The sequence below is a fragment of the Miscanthus floridulus genome, chromosome 8 (genome assembly GCF_019320115.1).
Source record: "Miscanthus floridulus cultivar M001 chromosome 8, ASM1932011v1, whole genome shotgun sequence".
NCBI lineage: Eukaryota > Viridiplantae > Streptophyta > Magnoliopsida > Poales > Poaceae > Miscanthus > Miscanthus floridulus.
In genome coordinates, this window is record NC_089587.1 from 79,892,436 (window position 1) to 79,904,637 (window position 12,202).

The 12,202-nt window shown below is 46.6% G+C and overlaps 1 long non-coding RNA gene across 1 annotated transcript; it reads left to right on the top strand.

The window, feature by feature from the left end:
- Positions 1–8,852: 8,852 nt before the first annotated feature.
- Positions 8,853–11,598, top strand: LOC136476798 (uncharacterized). The gene is made up of 5 exons (XR_010763751.1): positions 8,853–9,741; positions 9,836–9,885; positions 11,039–11,096; positions 11,255–11,367; positions 11,521–11,598. It is a non-coding gene; the product is annotated as an uncharacterized lncRNA (long non-coding RNA).
- Positions 11,599–12,202: the final 604 nt, after the last annotated feature.

Sequence of the window (12,202 nt, forward strand, 5' to 3'; positions counted from 1 at the left end):
GGCGTACATGTACTGCCTGTTCAGAGGCATAGTGTTAGGCCTAGAGGTGCAATGCCTCAAGGTGCTAGGCCTCAGGTGGCGAGACCACGTGGTGGTCGTGCCCGGCATGGCCCAAGTCATGATCTATATGACTCTGGACCTCGCGACGGTGGCTTTCAGTCCCACACTCCTAGCGGACCACGTTTTCCCCCACGTGGTGATCGCTTCTCTCCAATGGGACATGGCATGTATGGTGTTTTTCCTAACACTTTTCCAGGGCAAATGACTCAACACTGGTATTCCCCTCATTTCACTAACCCCAGTGTTGTGCCATTTGCTCACCCCCTGTCTTTCTATTGATGTAGAGTGGAGGCCTGGAGAACACGTGGCTTGTTGATTCCGGCTGTTCGCGCCACATGACCGGAAGTTCCAAATGGTTCTCCAGCCTCGACCCCATGCAATACAAGGAGTACATCACATTTGGGGACAATAGCAAAGGTAAGGTGCTGTCTCGTGGGACCATTCGGGTCAATGAGTCTTTTATCTTGAAGGACGTTGCTTTGGTTTCAAGCCTGCATTTCAATTTGCTCTCTGTTTCGCAACTCCTTCAAGATGGGTTTGAGGTGCATTTTAAGACTGGACTTTCTCATGTGCTCGATTCTTAGGGACATCTAGTTTGTCAGATCGTTCCTTTCGGTCGAGTTTTCAGAGCTGATTTCTCTCAGTCTTTCGGTTCTTCTCGCTGTTTGGTTGTCGGATCTTCTTCTGATTTGTGGAAGTGGCATAGGAGACTTGGTCACTTGAGCTTCGATCTCCTAGTGAGGTTGAGTTCTCTTGACATGATCTGAGGATTGCCCAAACTTAAGTTTGAGAAGGATCTGGTATGCCATCCCTGTCGCCACAGAAAGATGGTGGCTGCTTCCCATCCTCCAGTGACTCAGGTCATGACCACGAGACCCGGTGAGCTACTCCATATGGACACTGTTGGTCCGGCTCGGGTTCGGTCAGAGGGAGGGAAGTGGTATGTTCTTGTGATCGTGGATGATTTTTCTCGCTATTCTTGGGTGTTTTTCATGGAGGGCAAGGACGAAGCGTTTTCTCATGCTCGTGACTTGATCTTGAGGTTGCAAACTGAGTTACCAAAGAATGCCATACGAGCTATTCGTAGTGACAATGGCACTGAGTTCAAAAACTCTCAGTTTGACACCTTCTGTGCTTCATTGGGTCTTGAACATCAGTTTTCTTCACCCTATGTCCCTCAGCAGAATGGTGTTGTTGAGCGCAAAAATTGGACTTTGGTTGAAATGGCCAGGACAATGCTCGATGAGCATAGGACTCCTAGGCGTCACTGGGCCGAAGCCATCAACACCGCCTGCCATGTTTCAAACCGCATTTTTCTTCGTGCTTTCTTAAAGAAGACATCCTACGAGTTGCGGTTTGGGCGTCCACCCAAGGTGAGTCATTTTCGAGTCTTTGGTTGCAGGTGCTTCATTCTTAAGCAAGGTAATCTTGACAAGTTTGAATCTAGATCTTTGGATGGTATATTCCTCGGTTACGCTTCTCATTCACATGCGTACCGTGTGCTTAATCTTGAGACTAACCGTGTCGTGGAGACTTGTGAAGTCACCTTCGACGAAACCATGCCCTCTTCTATTTCTGTCTTTGAACGTGCAGGTGATGAAGAGATGGGTGACAGCATTTTCGTTGAGGATGACGATGACATCGATTGGGATGATCCCAAGCCATCTCAATCAACTGCCCCGATCGAGCCAGCTTCGACCACTTTGGCTCACGGCCCCGAGCCCTCCACCTCTACTTCATGGGGTCCATGCGAGCCGCTTCCTCAATCGACTAAGGAGGCCCCAGCTGTGGATGAGGGGGAGGCGACTTCGTCTTTGGGTGCACCTCGACATATCCAGCGACGCCATCCTCCTCAGACCATGATCGGCGACATCGACGAAAGGGTAACGCGTTCCAAGTCTTATCATATTTCCTATTTCGCTCATTCTATTTTCGTAGCTTCTTTTGAGCCTCGAGATATTGGACACGCACTATCTAATGCCGATTGGGTTAATGCTATGCATGAGGAGTTAGAGAACTTTGAGCGGAACCAAGTGTGGGTTTTAGTTCCACCTCCACCAGAGTGCCACCCCATAGGTACAAAGTGGGTTTACAAGAACAAGCAGAGTGAGGATGGGGTGGTGGTGAGAAACAAGGCGAGATTAGTGGCTTAGGGTTTTTGCCAAAAAGAGGGAATAGACTATGAAGAAACCTTTGCTCCTATTGCCCGTCTAGAAGCCATTAGGATTCTTTTAGCATTTGCAGCTTTGAAAGGGTTCAAGCTGTATTAGATGGATGTAAAGAGTGCCTTCTTGAATGGGTACATAGAGGAAGAGGTTTATGTAAGGCAACCCCCTGGCTTTGAAAATCCAAAGTACCCCAACCATGTTTTTTAACTCCACAAAGCCTTGTATGGTTTGAAACAAGCCCCGAGAGCCTGGTATGAGCGTTTAAAAGCTTTCTTGCTTGATAAGGGTTTTAGGATGGGTTCCGTAGATAAGACTTTGTTCCTCATCAAGCAAGGCATGGACATCCTTTTGGTTCAGATATACGTGGATGATATAATCTTTGGTGGCTCTTCTCATGCTCTTGTTACCAAGTTTTCAGATACTATGAGCAGGGAATTTGAGATGAGCATGATGGGCGAATTGACTTTCTTCCTTGGGCTGCAAATCAAGCAAACTCGTGAGGGGACGTTCGTGCACCAAGGCAAGTACACCAAGGACGTGCTCAAGAAATTTGATATGGGTGAGGCCAAGCCTCTTTCGACGCCCATGTCAACCACGACGGCCCTGGATGAGGACAAGGAGGGAGAAGCCATGGACCAGAAGGAATACCGAAGCATGATCGGGTCTCTGCTGTACCTAACGGCGACGAGACCGGACATCCAGTTTGCAGTCTGCTTGTGCGCGCGCTTTCAGTCTTCGCCGCGCACGTCTCATCGTCAAGCCATCAAGCAGATCCTCAGGTACCTTCGTTTCACACCTGAGTTTGGTCTTTGGTTTTCAGCCTCCTCCTTTCTTTCTCTTTGTGGGTATTCTGATGCGGATTATGCTAGTTGTCGTGTTGAGAGGAAGTCCACTTTGAGGACTTGTCAGTTTCTTGGATCTTCTCTTATGTCTTGGTCTTCTCGCAAGTAGTCTAGCATCGCCCAATCCACCATAGAAGCTGAGTATGTTGCTGCTGCTGCTTGTTGTTCCCAGTTGCTTTGGATGATAGCTACTCTGAGAGACTTTGGGTTAGAGTTTAGGCGAGTGCCTTTGTTTTGTGACAGCACCAGTGCCATAAGTGTAGCCAAAAACTCAGTTCTTCACTCAAAGACAAAGCACATAGAAGTTCGCTTTCACTTCTTGCGTGACCACTATGAGAAAGGTGATATCGATCTGCACCACATTGATACCCAAAACTAGCTCGCAGATATCTTCACTAAACCACTTGACCAAGCCCAGTTTGCTCGCTTGCGAGGGGAGCTTGGAGTTTGTTTCCCTTTTTAGAGGAGGGGAACTTTGGTTGTTGTATTCTAATTTTGCTTTTCTTTGTAGTTTAGCCTTTGTTTTTGTTTTTATATCATTCTTGCATATCATATCATCATGTATCATATTGCATCCTGAGCTTCATCCTTATAGTAGCTAGATTGACACTATGCTCTTATTGGGGATGTTATGGATATACAATGATGTGCTTTTGGCTTAGGCTCCTTTTGATCAATTGATACATGTTATTGGCTAAGCTTGTTTTCCAAACTATGAACTTGATTAAAACTTGTTGAAACATGAAATGTGTTCACCACTACTTGTGGCACTAGCATGTGTAGAATGTGTCGAGATCTTTTTCTTGCTTCATATATATGCTTAGTTGCTACGGCTCATACCTTGAGTTACACACTTGCTTGAGAAACTTGAATTTGTGCTAAAACTTGAAAATCAAACTAAGTGATTTGAAAAGATCGGGATGGGTCTGTACTATCCTATGTCAGAGTATCGAGACAGCTTCAAATTGCACTTATTGGTGAACTTGAGCTCTATAATGGATACCGAGATCATTGTCTTAAGCTTCTGATTGCCTTTGGCATAGGCTTGACATGGTCGCTAAGTCAGGTTTTGATGGCACAGATAACCTCCCGCACACACTTGTCTGACAAACTTTGGTAATACGCTGCATAACTCCGATAACTTTCAATTGGTGTCTCAAATTTGATCAAACCACAAGTTTGTCTCATGACATGATGTGTGAACTTTGTTTGGGGTAGTTCACTTTGCATACATGTGTAGCACAAGGTCGATCTCCTGTCTATTTTTGCTATGTGCTCCTTTGGTGGTGAACCCTCTTTTAAAATTGCTCAAACTTGATCAAACTTGCTTAAATGCCATATTTCGTCTCATTTGGTCACCTTGAGCATTTGCTAGCACTTGTATGTGTTGCTATATATACATGACAGCATCCACTAGAGCATTCTTTCAATCTACTTGCTATAATCTTGAAGCTTCTGCATTCGTGCATTTCTGCATTCATAGCTTGTTTTGAGGGGGAGTTGCAATTCTTGGGCTCTAGCTTGATAAGTGCATGTGTCAACAAGGGGGAGAAGTTTCCACACTCACAATGTCACAAGGGGACACAAGGGGAGAAATATTCAGAAAAGGGGGAGAATCTTCCAATTTCACCTAAAGTTGAGAGATATGCATTCATTTGAGAGAGATTGCACTTGTTCAGGGGGAGTTGCATTTAAGGTGTTTTGCTAGATGTGTTGAGCCTTTGCCTCTTCTGGTTTGAGCCTTTGCCTCTTCTGTGTTGAGCCTTTGCCTCTTCTGGAGGGTCTAGCAGGTTTTCAGCTTTTCGAGCTTTGCTAGTGGTGTTGAGCCCGTTGCCTCTTCTTGAGGGCTAGTTTTGTTTTACTTGGTTACGTCGAGCCGTTGCCCATGTCTTTGGGGACCAAGTTTTGCTCATTTTCAAATGACCCGGTTCTTGACTTTTCTTTGGCTTTTGGTCATTTGGGTGAGTTCTTTCTTTTCTCTTCTTCTTCTTTTTCTTTTGCTCAAGCTGTTCGTGTATTGGTGTTGACAATGCACTCATCAAGGGAGAGATTGCGAACACAAGGTTGACAAGTATCATTGTGTGTTCGTTTTGTGATGAGTGATTGTCAATGTGATCCACGAAGTGGGTTGAGTGGTGACTAACCCTACCATGGCAAAAGCTATGTGTGCGACATGTCTTTTGGCTTATGTTGTGTAGGTGTGGAGCTCGGATGCGGTGGTCGACGGCGAGGTGAAGGTCAAGGAGGACGTGCCGTGCCGACAGACTAGGAGCGGTGAAGGACGGACGTGGGGCTTGGACCGAGGGACCCAGAGGCCGGGTGACTAGCCGCGGTGGCTGACACTTGGGACATCGACAAGTGCAAGAAGACATGAAGTGACGGTGTTGACCGGGTCAAGACGGCGGACGCGCAAGTCGAGTGAGGCTCAGGAGGACTTGGCGGGCCGGCCGGTCGAGGACGGCGGTGACACGCGTCGAATGGCGGGGGACGCGTATGGAGTACGCTACCCGTGGACGGTTTACGGGTTTGGGCCTCAAAACCCGGGCGGAGGTTCCGAGGAGGGACGGACGGCACGTGGCGGCATCGGGGAGTTCGCGTCGAGGCGAAGATACCGATGAGAAGGCGCGGTGGCCGTCGGATCAAGATTACACCGGGTTGGACAACAACGCCCTTGGGCTTAGCGGTTCAACTCATTTGTATCCAGGAGCAAAACTGGGAATGTGTAATAGCCCTGTTAAATAGGATGAGGGAGCCCCCATCTCCCTCACCTCCTCTAGTTTTCATTTTTCTCCTTTAGGGTTTCTTCCTCTAGTTTGCTCCCATGTATGAGAGAGGTCCACAACTCAAATTGTGACTTGGTTTTGAAGGAATCGGTGGCCGTAACCACCGTATGCCCTCCAGGATTCATGATTTAGTTGTGTTCTTGATGTGATTTTGGTGTTCTTCACGAGCTCCTTTTGTCCCTTCTTGTTTCCCCTCTCGTTTCTTTGTTTTGGGATGGTTTTGGTTCGTTCTTGTTGCCTTGGATCGATCAATGACATGAGTAGAAGCTTTCCACCGAAGGAAATCCACTAATTCCTCACGAGATCGCAGATCCGGGCAATTTTAGTTCTTGACCTATTTTTTAGGGATTCTTCAATTCCTTCGATTCACGGAGCTAGAGTTTGTCTCAGGCCATGATCCTTTAGAGGTTGCCTTTCTACTCGCTTGTGAACCCTTGTGCAAAGTTTCAAGTCATTTGGAGTTGATTTGATCAAGTTATGGCTTGATTTGATTTTTCCCGAGAAACTGCTCACTCATACCAGACGCGTCCGATATGATCTAGGACGTGTCCGATATTTCTCACTTTGGAGTTTTGAGCTGAAATTTGGTGGAGATCTTCCCTTGGTGTCTAAAGAGCTATGGTTAAAATTTCATGATTTTTAGACACCGTTTGAAGGGGTTTTGGATTTTTCTCTTTTGGTCAGCTTGCTGCTGAAAATACCTGACGTGTCCGAGATCATACCGGACGTGTCCGAAAATACCGGACGTGTCCGACATAATACCGGACGTGTCCAATATTTACAGGGGCAGTGCTGTTCTTTGCTCGTTTGGGCTCCGATCTGTGTTCCGTTTGCTTTGTGGTGACCCGCTGTGTTCTAAGGGAGCATCCACCCTTCTTTAGGGTCATGGTCATCAAGTATATCGTGTATGCTTTTTGGGGATTGATATTGGGACAGTTGTCGAAGATTTCGAAAGAAATTTGAGGCTCCCATTCACCCCCTCTGGTCGCCGTTTCCGGTCCTTCATGCACAAATGGACGTAAAGCAATCCAAACTCAGTGATCCTAATAATAGTCTATCAGATATGTACCTGCTTGGCCACCAACTGATATCCACCGGCCGCTGCGTCGTCGTGGCCAGATATGCACCTGCTCGGCGATGAGAGCGCCGGGGAGAACGACGACAGCGCGGTAATTGCATTGCTATCTCTGTGCAGATCTATTATTCATATAATATCATTAAAATTCAGAGAAGCGCGGTAAATGCATTGCTATCTCTGTGCAGCTACAACACCCGAACCACATCCGAATTGCTATCTTCTCTATCCAGTTACATGTATGAATTAAGGACGAAATTATATATGCTAACCTGCGAGTGTTTAGGGTTCAGGGTCGTCCGCTGCGCTGCCTCTGTCACGGCTGGACGCTCGCCGCCAACGTCCTTCGGTCCCGTCCGCTCGCCGCCAACGTCCCGGCCGGTCCGCCACCAACGTCCTCCGGCCGCGGTGCCGTCCAAGCCGATGTCCTCCGGTCCCGTCCGCTCGCCGCCAACGTCCTCCGGCCGCGATGCCGTCGAGCTCAATCCTACTCATGTTCGATCCGCTCCAGCTGATCACTTAAACTCGTGACTTTATGATGATAAGTTGACAACCTTATTATTACTAGATCCGAAATTCCGGATTCTATGGTACGATCAGGAGCAGCACTATTTCAACCCTACTTTTGTCGAACAAACAGTATTTTCTTCTAAAACAATCAGCGTAAGCCAAATTTTAGCAGGCCATAAGCATTTCCTTTCTCTCTTTTTTTTGAACAGAATTAGTATAGCATTTCCAAATTAAACCCCCCGGACCCTCTGGTACGATTAGATCCAGAATTTCGGATCCTTTGGAACACTACGTAAAACATACTCCGTACAATCGTACATATGAGTGTATGACCACCTATCAGAGGTTTCGGTGTAAAAGGTTTACGTGTCAGAAGAAAATCTTGCGGGTCAGCATCGGTAGATGGGCCGGCTCGCGGAAATAAGTATAAATTTTGTGGGCCCTGCTCGCGTCAAGCCTGATCAACTTTGTTTTTTTTCGTCTCTCATCTAGGTATAACTGTAGTATTTGTTCATGGACAAACACACACTCACACCACACACTCACACACACCGCACTCACACCATATGTACACAAACAGATCCTACAACTACACCTAGATTCCACGATCACGTCCTTTGTGAGATCACCGGGTCCATGGATCCGTAGTGTGAGATCATCGGGTCCATGGATCCGTAGACGACGAGATGCGTCGCATTCCCTTCGTGGTTCCACACGCGAAGGACAGCATGACCTTGCCACCCGAGCTACGCTCGGTTCTCCTGATCAACTTTGTTCTGCTTCTAGTACGAGTTGCTTTCTAGTTCTACCAGGCACGGGGAAGCAACCTAAGGCGCACGATTTCGTGGGCCTGGGGTCACGAACTCACGATCGTTGCCTGGACGAACAGGGCTGCCTGGCACGATTCAAACACGCCGCCGCTGCTGCATGGTTCCATCTTGCTGGGCCAGGTCCAGGTATAGCCCAACTGCTACAAGTCCGGGCCTTTTCCAGCCCAGATCATTCAAACAAGGCAATCTTACCGTATGAATCGTATCTTCAAAAGCTGGCCAACCAGTGTGGCACGTTTACGTGCTTTTCTCAGCCGTTCCATCGGGCACGGAGACGACTTATATGGGACGAGCCGTAGTCTTTTTGCAAAAAAAAAAATCTCAAACTTTAGCCGAATCAATCCATAGGTCAGAGCTCCTCTTATATTAAAAAAAAAGGCCTCAGACCTTACCAAAATTAAGCCTGTATATCGCCGGACCCTCCCTGTCCCGACGCGACCACGGCGACGGGCGCGACAGGGGTGCGGCGGCGTCGGCCGCCCTCCTCCTCCTGCGCCTCCTCCTCCTCCAGCGCTGCTCCCTCGCCTGCCTCTCACCTCCATCTCGCCCTCCCCTTCCTCTCTCTCTCCAGAGGCACCGCCCGCTCCGTGATCCCTCGGTGCGGCGCAGCCCCACGAGCTGATGGCTGATGGGCGCCGCGCCGGGGGAGCAGCTGCTCGTGGAGCCGCGCCCCGCCGAGGTCCCATCGAGCTTGCGCCGCCGGAGTCGCGTGCGCTTGGGGGACGGCCGCGCATGCGTCGTCCGCGCCATGGCCACCCGCCTATTTGCCTGCTTCTCTCGTGGCGTCTCATCCGTGGCGTAGTCCTCGATGCCATGGTTGGTACAGCAGCATGAGACGAGAAGAAGCTAGGCCACAGAAAAATGGCGGAGGCCAGGCGGAAGCGACCGTTGCCGTGGAGCTCCACCTCATAGCTCTCTCCCACATCCCCAATGTAGACACATCACCTTCCTGCTCCTCTCCTTTTGCTGCCTGCCTCTATGGCCGTCGAAGAACAAGCAGAAGTCTAGGCAATGGCGTGCTCAGATCCTGGCCAGGCCCAGCAGTATGAGCAACGGGCTACTGCAGTATAGTGACGGGAGTTCTCCATCTCTGCTGCGCGGCCACTGCCACATCCGCTACTCAATTCGCCCAGCGACGCAGCCGCGTTCTCCCGCTTGCACGATGCTCACCCGAGCAGGCAGGCCCTTCCACTCTGTCTTTAGGGGATTGGTCCGAGGAGGGGAACAAGCAGTGGACTCCCTGGTCCTGAGCAGTGTCTGCACATCGTGTGCTCGATGAATTGCCCATGAGAACTCTAGATAGTTGAAGAGTGTGAAAAGGCTCGGTCTAGCAGCAGGCACGGGAGCACGGCCATGGAGCTGATGCTTAGCCTGGAGCTCCAAGCGGTTCAAGCCACAATAGATGCAGTAGACCATGACGAGATGATGCCCGTATGATTATTGGGTCACATAATTTGTTTGAAATCTCAAAAGGTTTGTTTGCACCATTATATCCATTGTATCGTATTTCTGTTTTCCTTCAATCTTGGTTGACGTGTTTATAACAACTTAAATAATGTTTTTGCAGATTGTACGGAGCTATCACAAAGTCAACGACTGCAATTTAAGTATGTACAGGTACCGTTCTACCACTATAATATTAAAGTTGATCCAAGACACATTTGTTTAGTATTCTAACCAGGCTGAGAATAGTCCCAAATCTGTAATATTTTACATCTCAGTTTTATTACCCTCGATTTGGAGCTTGAGCAATTGTTTGCAGAAATAGAACCATTTGATGAATATAGAACCAGGCTGAATAGTCTCAAACATGTAAGTTTTACATTTCATTTTATTCACATGGAGCTGATGTTGAACACAAAAAAAATCAAGTACTTTTACCTCTTCAAATATTCTGGATATAAAACCAATTAAGATACGTGGTAGAAATCTAGCGCTGATCCATTACGACAGAAAATAGTTGCTTGAACATTTTGTCAAGATTTACCAAGATTTTACTGTTAACTACTACTACTACTACTACTACTTTTTCAAAAGTTACAAATCGAATTCATAGTTAGCCTTCCTCATCTCAGATGTAACATTAGCTGCCGTTTATTTGCGTTGAACTGATCTGTCTTTAACATTGAGGTTTTGCTTCACACGCCTATTCCATTCGCAGTGAGAGAATCATATAATGTATCCATTTATATCTCCTGATGTGTATTGTCTAGAAATTCCCACAAGTATTCATCTTACATTGTATTGAATTAGGGAAGAAGAAAATTGCATTTCTCCTAGGATTTGGAAGAGAGCATCAGGCAGAGACAACTGGGTGTGCCACTATTGCAGGGTTTATTCTGTTAGCATTCTGATCAAGCAAATAAAATATAGCATTATAGATAAATCGAAATTGCCAAATTGTAGGGATTGTCATTAGAACAAGAAAGCTCTTATCAAATAATAAACTAATTGATTACTTATAGCAAGAAGAAACAAATCCTTGGTCCAGTTCATACAATCTCTACAACACTTAATATAGCCCAAGATATTATGAGGTCAACAGTTTGCTATTTCAAGGAACTTGAGATAGACAGCGGCAAACGTGGCTGGTGTTAAATTGGCATTTGTAGTATGTCTTTATTTCTTAAAAGTAAATATATCCTTCCTAAAGTTGATATCAAATCTGCCTAATGGTTGTATTCTGGATGCAAGAATAAAGTAGCCTAATGGTCACTCTGGAAGGATTTAAAGTTAACATCATTCTATGTACCTCCTCATCTTTGTACAGGCAAATTTTATGACAAGCTTGGGATTCCATAGATTCTAATCACATATCTCAAAACAAGGTAATATTGGTTTAATTGATCCCCAGTTTTGCAGTACAGGATATATACAGATCATGAGAGAAAAAGATTATCTTCTAATCTGTGTTTTGAATTTTTAATTTTCCACCTTGCTAATTTGTATGTGTTATTTCTTTTTGCTACAACCTTGTGATTTCCAGGTTAGATATATCATGGAAAAATAAAACTACACTCAAATTTGGAGTACCTTTGAGATGAATACAGGCTAACACAAAGATCTGAAAACCTTGATTTTAAGTTGAAATTTGTTGAGGTAAGACTAATACTGTGATGTAGAACATTCCATGGTCGAATGATTTTCTGTTAGGAATGTTTTACTGCATGTATTTTGAACAAGAAGCTTGATTCTCTAGAATGGATTATCATCATCCTGATCAGCGTGGAGGTCTTAATATTTTTATTACAGAATCCAAGGAGCAGCTGTAGTGCTCAGCTCTGTCTTGATTACGAGAAGCATATTTTGACCATGGATATTGGCATATTGAATAATTGGAATGCCATTTACAAAATGGTAAAGGTTCGTCAAACACAACATGATTAATTGTGGCCCTCTGACCTCTAGAATCTGGTGTTCATCTATTTTTCAGCATAATTTAGTAAGATTCAACCAGTGATTAATCTAGATGCATAGCCTGGCCCTCTCCAAGGAGGAGCGTGGCAATGCCGCGCCCGTATTTCTAGTATGAGTTGGAATTGTTTCCTCATGGCGCGCCTCTTAGTACGTCTTGCTCGGTTTCCTCCATCAAGGTATCGACCTCAAATGTACCTCCTCGCTTACCCTTCTTCACACCGCCCTATTAAGCTTGGTCCATCAGCATGAACATTGTTTGACCTTGACACACAAGCTCTACTCGCAAACAACACACTGTCGACAGCTTGAAACCTCTCTTCGACAACAATGTCAATCATTCCCTCACGACGGGGAGGACCTGACATCTCCGCACTCTCGGGAATCCGCCGCTCACCCTTCGACGGAGGAACTTCTCAGAAATCGTGAGGAGCTCATATGACTCCGTGACGAATGGCGTAAGGCCAACCTTGGCGATCGTGGGGGCAGAGATAAGACGGTGAGTCCTATTGCGCCCACA